A 14158-nucleotide genomic window follows, 5' to 3' on the forward strand; every position below is an offset into this window, starting at 1 on the left:
GTCCACGTAAATTATCTTTATAGTGTGACTCTCATACTACTATTTACATTATAAAAATTGTCAACGGTAAGAGACCATAGTACTAGTAACAATTGAGTAAATGGAAGGTTCAGGGACACATACAATGATGTAACTTTCATCTTGCTACATTTGTAATCTCAACTCCAATTTAAATGATTATTAACAAGGGTATAAACAACTAGCAGAGAGAAGCAGATGTAATGGCATAGGAATATAAATGTTTTTTTTTCAAATAAAGCATATTCCGCTAGGGCGAACCTGAATTTTCATTACATAGTAGCACGAACAAGTATATATATCACTTCACCACTCATGGTTTACCTGGGAAATATGGTATTTACCCTATTGAAACTCTCACTTTCAAATTTTACACAACTAGCAGCGTTATTTTTATTACCATTACCTTTCATTGGGATGCTCACCATGTGATCGATGTCAAGCACATTTCACTATTTTAATCGAACTCAAATGCGATGATGAGATAGACATTTCGGCATTAATTTTATATATATATATATATATGTTCCTCGAACCATTTGATTGATTTATGAAGATAAATTAGTTGTAAACTGTAGTTGTACGTAAAGATAAATTAGTTGTTAACTGTAATTGTACCTCTAAAGTGGTAGCTGACTATTTGAAATGAAAAATTATGGGTAATATGATATTAAATAAAACTTATTTTTTCCAATAATGCTTTTTCTATATGAATGCGAAGGAAAGTGATTAATCTATTGAAAAATAAAACCTTACGCATGTTGACGGATTATTGCTTCGGTATTTAGAATCATTATGGGTTAAGTTTATATGCACACGAATATGATTGCATATGATAATGAAAGAGATTTATTATTATCATAATAATAATGAAATATTATATAAGTAATAATGATCTTATTTTCTTTGCTAATTTATTTTGAAAATTTTTGAAAACTTATCATTTCTCCCCGCTGTTGGATTGTCACAAGTTGTCAAGAGGCCAATATGAAAAAATATGCTATCTCCCCGCTGTTGGATTGTCACAAGTTGTCAAGAGGCCAATATGAAAAAATTTGCTATTTTAATCATGACTTTAGGAGAAATCACTTAACTTTCTTGTTATAATGAAGATACCATTCACCATTGCTTACTTTATTTTCTTATGAGAATAAAAATACCATTCATCGCTTGTTTTCTGCTATTTAGGGTTCATCATTTCTACTTTATAGTATTGTATTTTTCTTGTGGCTAATGATTAACTCTATTCCAGAAAATTATTGTAAGTATTAAAATGTTTATGTTTTTTTACTATGAGTATAATGATTACAATATTGTATTTTTGTTAAACAATTAACTTTATTAAAAAAAAATCAGTGTGATTTTTAAAATGTTTGTGTTTTTATGATGATTATAATGATTACAATGAAATTGATGATTACGACAACAATGATAATATTGTGATTTTTAAAAAATTTATGTTTTTTTATGATGATTATAATTATTACAATGAAATTGATGATGATGATAATAATGATGGTCGATAATGATCATGACTTCTATGAAGAATAAGATGACTATGATGACAATTATGATGATGAAGTTCATGGTGATGACTATGTTGATAGAGATGGTGACAATGATGACGATGATGACGATGAATAATAATGATGGGATGACATGAAGAAGGCGAAAATGACAATCACATCAACGATCAATGATATAGATGATGATAATGATGAAATTGATGATATTGACAACAATGGTGAAGATAACATTGATGATGATTGTGATGATGATACAATGATGATGATGACAACTATGATGAAAAAGATCGTTAAAATAATGACAATATTGGAAATGGTGATCATGATAATGATGAATGTGCAAGTGCATTTTGAACTATTGGAACTTCATAAATTTGACGACAACAACAAAAAATTCCTTAACATTTTTTTCTTATGATTGAATATATTTTATCTATTTATTGTGATGGAATGTATAAATTTAATAGTTTCTATTTTTATTTAATTTTAGTGATTTAACAAGTTATGAATATGAGTAATATTGCAAATATTGTAAAATTTACAAGATACTTAAGGAATGTAAAAGAAAAAAATGCTTCTCGTGGGCTACTTTTCATTATAATATAAAGATAACAGTTATTTTATCCAATATTTTATACATTTTTCCAAAAAATCTTATTGGAATGGATTCTTAGTTTATATATATATATATAGATAGATATATAACTAAATTTTTAACTATGAAATTTATTCCAAAGTTACTATGCAGATTAAATCTATAAATAGATTTTGTTACAATATTATGGATCAATACCACATTTCCAAAAAATCACAACTCACTTCATATAATACTCTTAATGTAAAAATTCATTTTATTTAATAAATTTAATTAAAAAATAAAAATGTTATAATTATTTTAAAAATAAATAAATAAATATATATATATATATATATATATATATATATATATAACTATCAATATGAATATTCTAAAATCTAATGCCTATTGGTATATTTAATAATTTAAATAAAATTCTCCCAAATAAATATATGTTTAAAAATCTTACACCACCATTTATTTTCTCAGTTTAAATATTATAATTAAAAATTCTATAATAGGAATATTATAGACACTAAAACCAACCATTCACGTCATTATACTACCTTATTTAATTAAAAATATTTTTTATTATAATTCTAAGCAATCATATGAAACCTGCTATGATTTATGCTTTTGGTCCTCTACCTTAATGTTAAACAGCTGATCACAATTATAGGCTCCTATTCTCAATTTAAGAAAAAAAGAATTATTCCGCATCTTATTCTACATTGAACATAGTGGGAATAAATTTATTCGATAATGTAGCTTTCTTCAAATATCAGGAATCATGCGATATCCCGCAGAGACCCTGAAAATTTTTAACACGACCTCGACATTCACATGCACCTTTCGCTTTCGTCCAGTTATGGTTATCCTGATATTTGCAGTCATCTGATCTGATCTGGTACGAAGCTAGTAACGGCTAAACTCATTTATATGCATCACTACGCTGCAAGCAGACAGCTGGGTGTATGATTTGCGTAGTATGGAGAAAGAAATGGGCAGAGTTTTGTGAAGAGAAATTTGATGTATATGTGATCTGTTGTGCTCTGCTGCGTTCACGTGCCCATGATTAGCAAAGGCAGACAGTCGCAGCTGCTTCATATTGACATTATGTAAACACTCGATGTGCTTTCGAGGTTGCATTCATTGTCCACGAGCCTTCGATATTCAGGTTGTTAAAGTGTTTTTTGCATTCATTGTCCACGTATTCAGGTTGTTAAAGTGTTTTTTTGTTGACATATAGTTTGAGTAAGTTTAATGGTTAAGAGTATGTGGTTTTTCTTAGAAATATGTTGTATCCACTGTCAACAGGCTGTTGATATTCAAGTTGTTAAAGTGTTTTATGTTGATATATAGTTTGAGTGGTTTTAATGTTTAAAAGTATGTGCTTTTTCTTAAGAGGTTACCTGTTAAAAACCAGAGGAGTAGAATATGTATGTCTTGAAAGACTTAAAAGTTAAATTGCTATGTGATAGTGGGTCTTTTGTTTCAAATAGCTACCCTGAATTGAATCCCTTATCCCACAAATGAAAAGATCTTAGATTTAACTGTGACGTTAAAATTGGATAATAATAATAATAAAGTTAATAAAGCGAGGAGGATTTTCATATGGCTAGAATGTAACACCCCACGTTGCATATACATTTAATTTGGGTTACTATGTTTTACTTATTACTTTATATTTTTACTTTAGGACTTTGTCATCAAATACTTGACATAGAATATTAAAGAACTATGGCTGGGAGGCCAGAACATACTTATTATATAATTAATGAATATTAAGAGTTAAAGTATTTTGACAAGAACTGAAAAAAACAATTGTTAACCTCCTAAGACAGTTAAAGTGGTTACTCATTTGTCTCCTCAAAAGAGGAATTCAAGGAAGGCCTAGGGGGCTGGAGAAGATAGAAAAGAAAGAATACCAGATGGGTCAAGGGAGCAGAACATTGCTATCCAGAATTCCTTGAGCTGGGTGGAATAAACCAGTGTGAAAACCTTGAGTACAGTCAGAGAGGTATGTGAATTGAGGCTGGACAGTGAGTCTTGATGCCCAAGATACGTGACTATAGCAGAACCATTTTATTATTCGAAGGAGTAAGTGCTCGTGGGAGATTCTAGACGTAATTGCTAGACTCAAGGCTGGGTGGTGAGATGTTCCTGAAGAGGAACTACAGAACTACAAGGCGATGAGCAAATAAGCAATCAAACTCTTATAACTTAACTACTATTATCATAATGATACTATTAATGATTGATGAGTATTATAATAATGATTCTACAGTGATTGATTAATAGTAACAAATGAATTATTGTCAGTATTATGCCTAACAAATGAATTATTGTCAGGATTATGCCTATGCTAGGTAATTCATAATTGTTTGTTCTATGTCATAAGCTAGAATGAAATAGCTTATATTTTTAAACAAAGAATTGATATTATTCTGTACACGGAACAACTTATATACTTAAACATAGAACTGTTAATATTATACAGAGAACAAAGAACTGTTATATGCTTAAATAGAGAACAACTTATATGAAACAACCTAGATACTTAAACAAAACATTACTAATACTATTCTTATGTAATGGCCTAACTGAATATAGTACAAATTTATAAAATATATGACAATCACAAGTTAAAATCTCAACATATTTTTCCAACAGTCACTCGAAGGGAGAATTAAAATTACATATATGAAAACTGTAAGAAGGCTAAGAGCGAAGCTAACTCTTTCTAAATTTAATAACTCGAAAGAAAAACATGCATCACCGAATTCAATGGTGGAGCAATACTCAGTCAGATTCTGGTAAAATGAGTTATCGTAGCCCCATACATTCATACCTTAACCAAAAAATGATCCATGCACAGACTCTGTGGAGTCAAATGTATCCAAGACAGACAGCTTAGGCAAAGGAAGTCAATCAAAAACCGAAAGGGATATCAAAAAATGAAAACATTAATTTTTGCCATTGACACCATATTCAACTATCAAAATATTTACAAACCCAAATTGTGTAGACCCATCATGAAATAAACAAATGTCAAACCCTTAGCAGGGAAAAATATATAACTCTGCCATGAGGAAATGAAACATCTCGGTACGTTGAGTGACCAAAACCTATATTGAATCACAAAGCATTCAATTGCAAAACATGGTTGGCTTGTAGCCTCAGCCAAATATTCACGCTTTCACCTAGAAAAACCAAGGTAGCACCGAGTAGAGCAATTTCTTGTGTAACAACAAAGTAAACAAAAATATATGAGAGAGATAATTCGGCATGGGGTTTAGCATTGAAACCAACCTGAAAACTAGAAGGCATTAATAATGCATGAATATGATGCCTATGAGACCAGAACAGATGTAAGGGGAGTGATTCAGAAAGGGTTGGTACCTGCGATTCCAAAGTAAACCTTGGTAAAAAGGAATCCGTTAACATCAAATTTAAATCATAACTCTCTTGATTCGGAAGGTACATGAAAGAAGTCAGTGTTGAAGTTATGAAGCCCACCTTTTCCATGAAACCTCACATCGAATTAGCAGTCGCTCAGATTAGGAGAATGAAAACCAAAACCCTATTTAAGCTATCACTACCTCTCCGAGTGCGAGAGTCTTTGAATTCACCTCCATCCAAAGTGGGAAGCCCACGGAAGAAAGAATTCCTTGCACAGTAGACCAAAGAATAAAATATCTTGCCTATGCACCTTCAAGATAGGGATAAAAACTGGTGGCAAGAATCTAACTCAAGGAGAAAGGAAAAAGGTTGGTGAGAACCTAAAGGGAGATGTTTGTTGCAGCTCGCCATCAAATCAAGCTTCAATGGACCGAAACCCTCATTGTCATAGAGAATGCTTTTCTCAGTTGCAGAGCACAAAGCTGGAGGAATGACACAACCCAAATGAATCCACTCGTAACAGGAGGAAAAGGAAATGGTTACCTTAGTAAACCTTGGACGCTTGCATGGAACATACAATTTCAAGTGTTTCGAGTTACCAGACCCTTCTGGTGTCAGACACTGGAGCATTAAATTGATAACCGTCATGTACTGTGAGTGGAGCTCCCTGAATTAATTCACAATAAAACTAAGTCATTAAACCACAGTACTGAAACCTGTCTTATCTATTTAGATTTCAGATATATATATAGATTAAGGAGAAGGTTTGATTATTAATTTAGAGTAAATAAAGTTTGGTTGCATGTTATTTCTATTAAATTTTAATAGCTGGTGTATGATCCATTACAAGTGGGATCAAAGCCTGGTTTGGAGATATGTATAATGCAAAATAAACAAGCTAAGTGAATGTGAATGTGAACACAGAGACCAACACCAAGGATAAAAATGCAGAGGGGTCCGAGACCATCGAACCAACCAAAAGAAACTTATGTAGGGGCCAACCTTGACATGTGGATACAACTGGGAGAAGAATCTTGACAAGCCAATGTTGCCCTACTTGAAACTGTTCAATAGTTACGTGCTGAGATGATAAATTTAAGGACATATAATGAACGATTGCGGCAAGAGCAAGAGAGAATTATTAAAATTTTATCCGACCAACAGAATCAACAAGGACCAGACCCCAGTGTTGTTAATGGGGAGAAAACCATGACGGTCCATCAAGGGGAAGATAATGTTGAGTTGGGAGAAAGACATGAGGAGGATGAAGAAGGAAGTTTTGATAATGTTTCCAACCAATGGAAAACAAAACGACAAAAATTAGAGTTACAAGGGGAATTCAAAAAGATAAAACCATCAATCTTTAAAGGTGAGTCTGTGTGAGTAGTGGAAGCATGATTGATCGACATGAGTAAATACTTTCAGATCTATGACTACAATTATAAACTTAAAGCAAGGCTAGAAATTTATCAATTAAGAGGTGAGTCCACCCTGTGGTGGGAGGAAATAAAAACTGTAAGAAAAGTTGATGAAGAATAGGTTACATGGAAAGAACTTCAAAAGAATTTCAAGGATAAATACTTAACATAGCGTTATTATGATGAAAAAGCAAAGGAGTTCCATGATTTAAGGTCCGGAGGCTTGATGATGAATGAATATGTGAAACAATTTACCTCCCTATTACGGTATGTACCATATATGCACGAAGAAAAGGCAAATATTCAATGTTTTATTAGTAGCCTACCTAACTTTATGAAGGAAAATCTGGAATTTTACTACCCAATAACAATCGATTATGCAGTGTGAAAAGCATGTATCTATTATCAACAAATTAAATAGAAGAGTGAAGGATCAAAAGGAATATTGAGCTAGAGGAGGAGAAATTTACCCCCAAGCAGACAGACAAAAGCTACCAATGGAAGGAATGTACAGCAAAAACCCTTCAGTAAATTTCCAGCAAGGAATCAGTCAAAGGTCCCAACATCCATTGAAAATAGACAATCAGAGGGGATTAATAAGCCTGTCAATGATCAACAATAGAAACAACCCCTACAGTGCTAGGGATGTGGAGAACCCCATTATTACAAAAACTGCCCGCATAGGGCAAGAACAGAACAACTTTCAAACATGCAAGAAGCTTCCACGGTTGGGGAGGTGGCAAGGAGTATGCCCAGAATTAATGTTGCGCTTGATGACCATCAAGCAGAATACCAGCCCACCATGATTGAGTGTGAAGGTATGATCGTTAATCAACCTGTCTTTGTTTTGTTTGATCCGGGTGCTAGCCTAAGCTATGTTAGTCCTAAGGTTGTAGAGAGATGCCAACTGCAAAGCAGTAAATTTCAAAAACCTTGGTTAGTTCAACTAGCCACAGGGGCAAAGAGAAGGGTAGCTACAAAAACAGAGTGTTGTCCTGTAACTATTTCAGGACAACAGATTTATGTTAATCTAAATATACTCCCTTTGGGTTCATATGATGTATTGATAGGGATGGATTGGTTGGAAGGATTATGGTCCTTAGTTGATTGAAAGGAAAAAAAAATTAGATACCTTACTGACTCAAGACAAAGAAAGGAAATACAAGGAATCAAGAAAAATATTAAGTTGCATCCTATTACTGCTAACTAGCTCGGGAAATGCATTAGGAAAGACTGTCAAATTTATGCTTTCTAGTTAGGATACATAAATTCCAAGGGAAAAATGACTTCCCTAGAAAATATTCTCATCATTCAAGACTTCATTGATACATTTCCTGAATCCATTCTTGGATTACCGCCTAAACTTGATATCGATTTTACGATTGAATTGTTCCCTGGTGCAACTCCTATTTCCCAAACTCCTTATCACATGAGCATACCTGAGTTAACAAAACTCAAAATGTAGCTACAAGAAATGCTTGATAAAGGTTACATTCGCCCTAGTGTGTCCCCCTGGGGAGCCCCCGTACTATTCGTACGGAAATAGGACAGAACTTTAAGATTGTGTATTGATTATCGTCAGTTGAATAAACTGACTATCAAAAATAAATACCCTTTACCACACATTGACGATTTATTTGATCAATTTCAGGGAGCTAGTGTGTTCTAAAAAATTGATCTAAGCTCCGGATACCATCAAATAAGGATAAAGGAAGAAGATATTTGTAAATATTCATTTTGAACTCATTATGGTCATTACGAGTTTATAGTATTACCCTTCGGCCTTACAAATGCCCCAACCACTTTTATGAGTCTGATGCACGGTATTTTTCAGCCATATTTAGATAAGTTTGTGCTGATTTTTATTGACGATATATTGATTTACTCTAAGAATCAGGTGGAGCATGAAAATCACTTGAGAATGGTGTTACAGACCCTACAGGAAAGTCAGTTATACGCTAAGTATAGCAAGTGTGACTTCTATAAAAGCCAGATACAATATCTGGGTCATGTCATATCAGTAGAGGGTATAGCGGTGGATCTGGAAAAGATTAAAACCATTATGGAATGGGCCACCCCGAAGAACAGAAAAAAGGGTGAACTTTCTGATGGACAGCTGGAAGCCAGCAAAGCTTTGAACGATTGAAACATTTACTTACTACTGCACCTGTACTAAAGTTAGAAGACCCAGAGAAAGCTTTCGTGGTTTGCACATATGCATGTAAGGAAGATGTTGGTAGAGTATTAACGTAAGAAGGGAAGGTTATAGCTTATGAATCCCGTAAATTGAAATAATATGAGCAACGATATTCTACCTAAGATCTTGAATTAATAGTAGTAGTGCATGGGCTTAAAATGTGGAGACACTACCTACTCGGAAATAAATTTTTGCTATCAACATATCATAGTAATCTTACAAATTTCTTTAACCAATCCAACCTAAATGCCTGACAGGCCAGATGGACAACATTCTTGAGTGAATTTGACTTTGAAATGAAGCACCTTAAGGGAAAGGAAAATCGGTTAGTTGATGCATTAAGAAGAAAATTGCATTGTATTTATGAGGTGCAATTCAACGAGGTACGATCAAACCTCCCTGATATAATTAAAGAAGCATCCCTTAAGGATCCAGAGTATGTCTTTCTTTGGTAGCAAGAAATTGATGCCCAAAGGAAGGGGGAAAACTCTGAATATGGCATAAATCTGGATAAAATGCTAACTTTCAGAAACCGAATTTATGTTCCTAATCAAAATTCTGTCAAACAATTGATATTAGATGAATTTCATAGGAAACCATATGCTGCCCACCCAGGGTACTAGAAATTACTTTTCACTATTAGGAAAGGTTATTTCTGGCTAGGTTTAAGAAAAGATATTACTGTATACCTAACTAAATTTTTTATGTTTGAGTTAGTGAAGGCAGAACATCAGCATCCCGCTAGGCTACTACAATCGTTGCCCATCCCTGAGTGGAAATGGGAAACAATTACCGTAGATTTCATCACCGGTTTACCTTTCACCAAGAAGTAACACAACTTAATTATGGTGGTGGTTGATAAGCTAAGAAAAACCACTCATTTCATACTAGTAAAATCCACTTACAAAACTGTTAAAATTGCAAAAGAATTTATGAGAAATTTTCAGATTCCATGGGATACCAAATGTGGTAATCTATGACAGGGATGTAAAATTTACATCCACTTTTTGAAAAACATTGTTTTTGGATTGGGTACACAGATTCAATTTAGTACCGCATACCACCCACAGACAGATGGTCAGATAGAGCGAGTGAATCAAATTCTAGAAGATATGTTAAGAATGTTTGTGATGCAACAACCGCATAAGTGGGAAGATTACCTCCATTTAGTGGAGTTTGATTATAATAATGGATACCACGAGTTGTTGGGCATGAGCCCCGTTGAGGTTTTGTATGGAATAAAATGTTGGGTGCCCATAGATTGGAATAGTACTGTCAACATACTAACATTGGGTTGTGATATGTTAGTCGAGATGCAGGAGACAGTTAATAAAATTCCTCAGAATTTAAAAGCTGCCCAAGACAGAAAAAAGGTTTATGCGGATAAAAGAAGAAAATATAGACAATGTCCAGGTAGGGAATCACATGTGTTTGAGAGTAAAGCCAATAAAAAGCACCTTACAATGGAGGGATGGTGCTAAGCTAACACCTCAGTATTGTTGTCCTTTTAAATTTTTGGAATGGATTAGACTTGTAGCGTACAAACTCGCATTACCAAGCCATATCTGGGTTCACATTGTCTTCCATGTCTCCTTGTTAAAAAAAATATCTGTACAACTCTCAAAATATAATTAACTGGGAAAATGTACATGTAATAAGTTAATAGAACAAATCATGTATAATTTTCTATTTTGAAATGTTTCTAACAATAAGTTGTCAAATGTGCAGGTTGAATTGGAAGGAGAGTACCAGGAAGAACCTCTTCGTATTCTCGAATGAAGAGAAACCACCTTGCAAAAACGAGCCATCACCCAGGTTAAAGTGCAATGGAAGGACTTTGGATTGAAAGAGGCCACCTACGAAAAAGAGGATTTTTGTAGAAAGCTTATCCAACATTATTTTCATAAACCATGAAGAACACCAGGAACGATGTTCCTCATAAGGGGGGGAAGATGTAACATCCCATGTTGCATAGACATTTAATATCGGTTAATATGTTTTACTTATTACTTTAAGACTTTTTCATAAGTACTTGACACAGAATATTAAAGAACTATGGTTGGGAGGCCAAATCATAATTATTATATAATTAATGAATATTAAGAGTTAAATTTTTTTAACAAGAACTGAAATAAACCTTTGTTAACCTCCTGAGACAGTTAAAGTGGTTACTCTTCTGTCTCCTCAAAAGAGGAAATCAAGGAAGGCCTAGGGGGCTAGAGAAGAAAGAAAAGAAAGAATACTAGATGGGTCAAGGGAGCAGAACATTTCTATCCAGAATTCCTTGAGCTGGCTGGAACAAACAAGTGGGAAAACCTTGAGTACAATCAGAGAGGTATGTGACTTGAGGCTGGACAGTGAGTCTTGATGCCCAAGATACCTTACTATAATGGACTCATTTTAGTGTTCAGAGGAGGAAGAGATCGGGGGGGATTCTGGACATAATTGCCAGACTCACAGCTGGGTGGTGAGATCTTCCCGAAGAGGAACTACAAAACTACAAGGCGGTGAACAAATAAGCAATCAAACTCTTATAACTTAATGACTATTGGAATAATGATGTTATTAATGATTGATGAGTATTAGAATAATGATTCTACAGTGATTCATTAATAGTAACAGATGAATTATTGTCAGGATTATGCCTATGCAAGGTGACTCAGGATTCTTTGTTCTGTGTTATAATCTAGGATTAAATAGCTTATAATTTTAAACAAAGAATTGATATTATTCTACACACGGAACAAATTATATACTTAAACATAGAACTGTTAATATTATACAGAGAAAAGAGAACGGTTATATACTTAAACAGAGAACAACTTATATGAAACATCCTAGATACTTAAACAGAACATTCTTAATACAATGCTTATGCAACGACTTAACTGAATACAGTAAAAAATTATAAAATATATGACAATCACAACTTAAAGCTCAACATATTTTTCCAAACAGTCACTCAAAAGAAGAATTAAAATTACATATATGAAAACAATAAGAAGGCTAAGAGTGAAGCTAACTCTTTCTAAATATAATAACTGGGAAGAAAAGCATGCATCACTGAATTCAATGGTTAAGCAGTACTAAGTCACATTCTGGTAAAATGAGTTATCGCAGCCCCATACATTCATAACTTAACCAAAAAATAATCCATGCACAGACTCCATGGAGTCAAATGTATCTAAGATAGAAAAGCTTCAGCAAAGGAAGCCAATAAAAAAGCGAAAGGGATATCAAACCATGAAAACGTTAATTTCTTCCATCGACACGATATTCAAATCTCTAAATATTTACAAATCCAAATTGTGCAGACCCATCATGAAATAGGCAAATTTCAAACCCTCAATAAGGCCAAATATATAGCTATGCCATGAGGAAATGAAACATCTCGGTACGCTGAGTGACGAAAACCTATATTGAATCACAAAGCATTCAATTGCAAAACATGGCCGGCTTGTAGCCTTGTCCAAATCTTCATTATTTCACCTAGAAAAGTCAGGGTAGCACCCATAGAGAAATTTCATGTGTAGCAACAAAGTAAATGAAACTATCTGAGAGAGATAAGCTACCACGGGGTTCAGGAGTGAAACCAACCTAAAAACTAGAAGGAACTAACAATGCATGAGTACGATGCCTCTAAGAATAGCACAACTGCAAGGGGAGGGATTCGGCAAGGGTTGGTACTTGCAATGCCAAAGTAGACCTTGTACAAAAGGAATCCCTTAACAACAAATTTAAATCATAAATCAGTTGAGCCGGAAGGTTCCTGGAAGAAGTTGATGTTGAAGTTATGAAGCCCGCATGTGCCATGAACCCTCACACCAAATTAGTAGCCACTCGGATTAGGAGAATGAAAACTAAAACCCTGTTTAAGCTATATTTACCTCTCTAAGCACGATATTCCCTGGATTCACCTCCATCTGGACTAGCAAGCTGACGGAAGAAAAAATTCCCTGCATAATAGACAAAATGAATAGAAAATATTACATGTGCACCTTCAAGACAGGGATAAAAAGTGGTGGCAAGAACCTGAAGGGAGGTGCTTGTTGTAGCTCACCATCAAACCGAGCTTGAATGGGCTGAAAACCTCATTGTCGCAGAGAAGGTTTTGCTCAGTTGCAGAGCAGAAAACCGGAGGTATGACACAACCCAAATGAATCCTCTCGTAGCAGGAGGCAGAGGAAATGGTTACCTCAGTAAACCTTGGATGCCGAGGATCGTCGGATCTCCAAACCCAAATCGCATGGAGCAAACAATGCCAAGTGTCTCTAGTTACCAGAACCTTCTAGTGACGAACACCGGAGCATTAAATTGATAGCCATCATGTACTATCAGTTGAGCTACCCGAATCAATTCACAATAAAACTAAGTCATTAAACCACAGTATTTGAAACATGTCTTGTTTGTTTAGATTTATGATATCTATCTATATATATATATATATATAGAGAGAGAGAGAGATTAAGGAGAAGGTTTGTTTATTAATTTAGATTAAACAAAGTTTGGTTGCATGTTATTTCTATTAAAGTTTAATAGTTGGTGTATTATCCATTATAGAGAACCTATTCAACCTGCTTCCTAAATTAGATTGAGTTTCATGTTGTATGTTATTAAGTTTTATTTTAGGGATATCTTCAATTTTATGTTCTTACTCTGCAAGCCCATGACTCTAAGGTCCCGTGTACCCATTTTGTTCTCTGACATGTCAAGGAACTGCAAGTCTAACACCTGAAAACATTTTGCAGTGAGAATTCATCGATTTCTGGTAGAGTTTTTTTGCACATCCACCAAATTTTTGAAAAAATTGGTTGCAAGTTTCTAGGATCAAAAATATATTTCATATTGTAGATTCTTCTTTGAATTTTGATCTCTTTATTTTGTTGTTTATTAAATTGCAATAAAAATATTACATGGTTTTCTGCTCCTAAATTGATATCACTGTTACATCTAACTTTATTTTAGATTTGAAAATGTCACACATCTAATAGCCAATTTATACATAAAAATAAATAAAAAA

The sequence above is a fragment of the Pinus tabuliformis genome, chromosome 1_1 (assembly GCF_031772625.1).
Source record: "Pinus tabuliformis cultivar Carrire ecotype Pingquan chromosome 1_1, CPIR1, whole genome shotgun sequence".
Classification (NCBI taxonomy): domain Eukaryota; kingdom Viridiplantae; phylum Streptophyta; class Pinopsida; order Pinales; family Pinaceae; genus Pinus; species Pinus tabuliformis.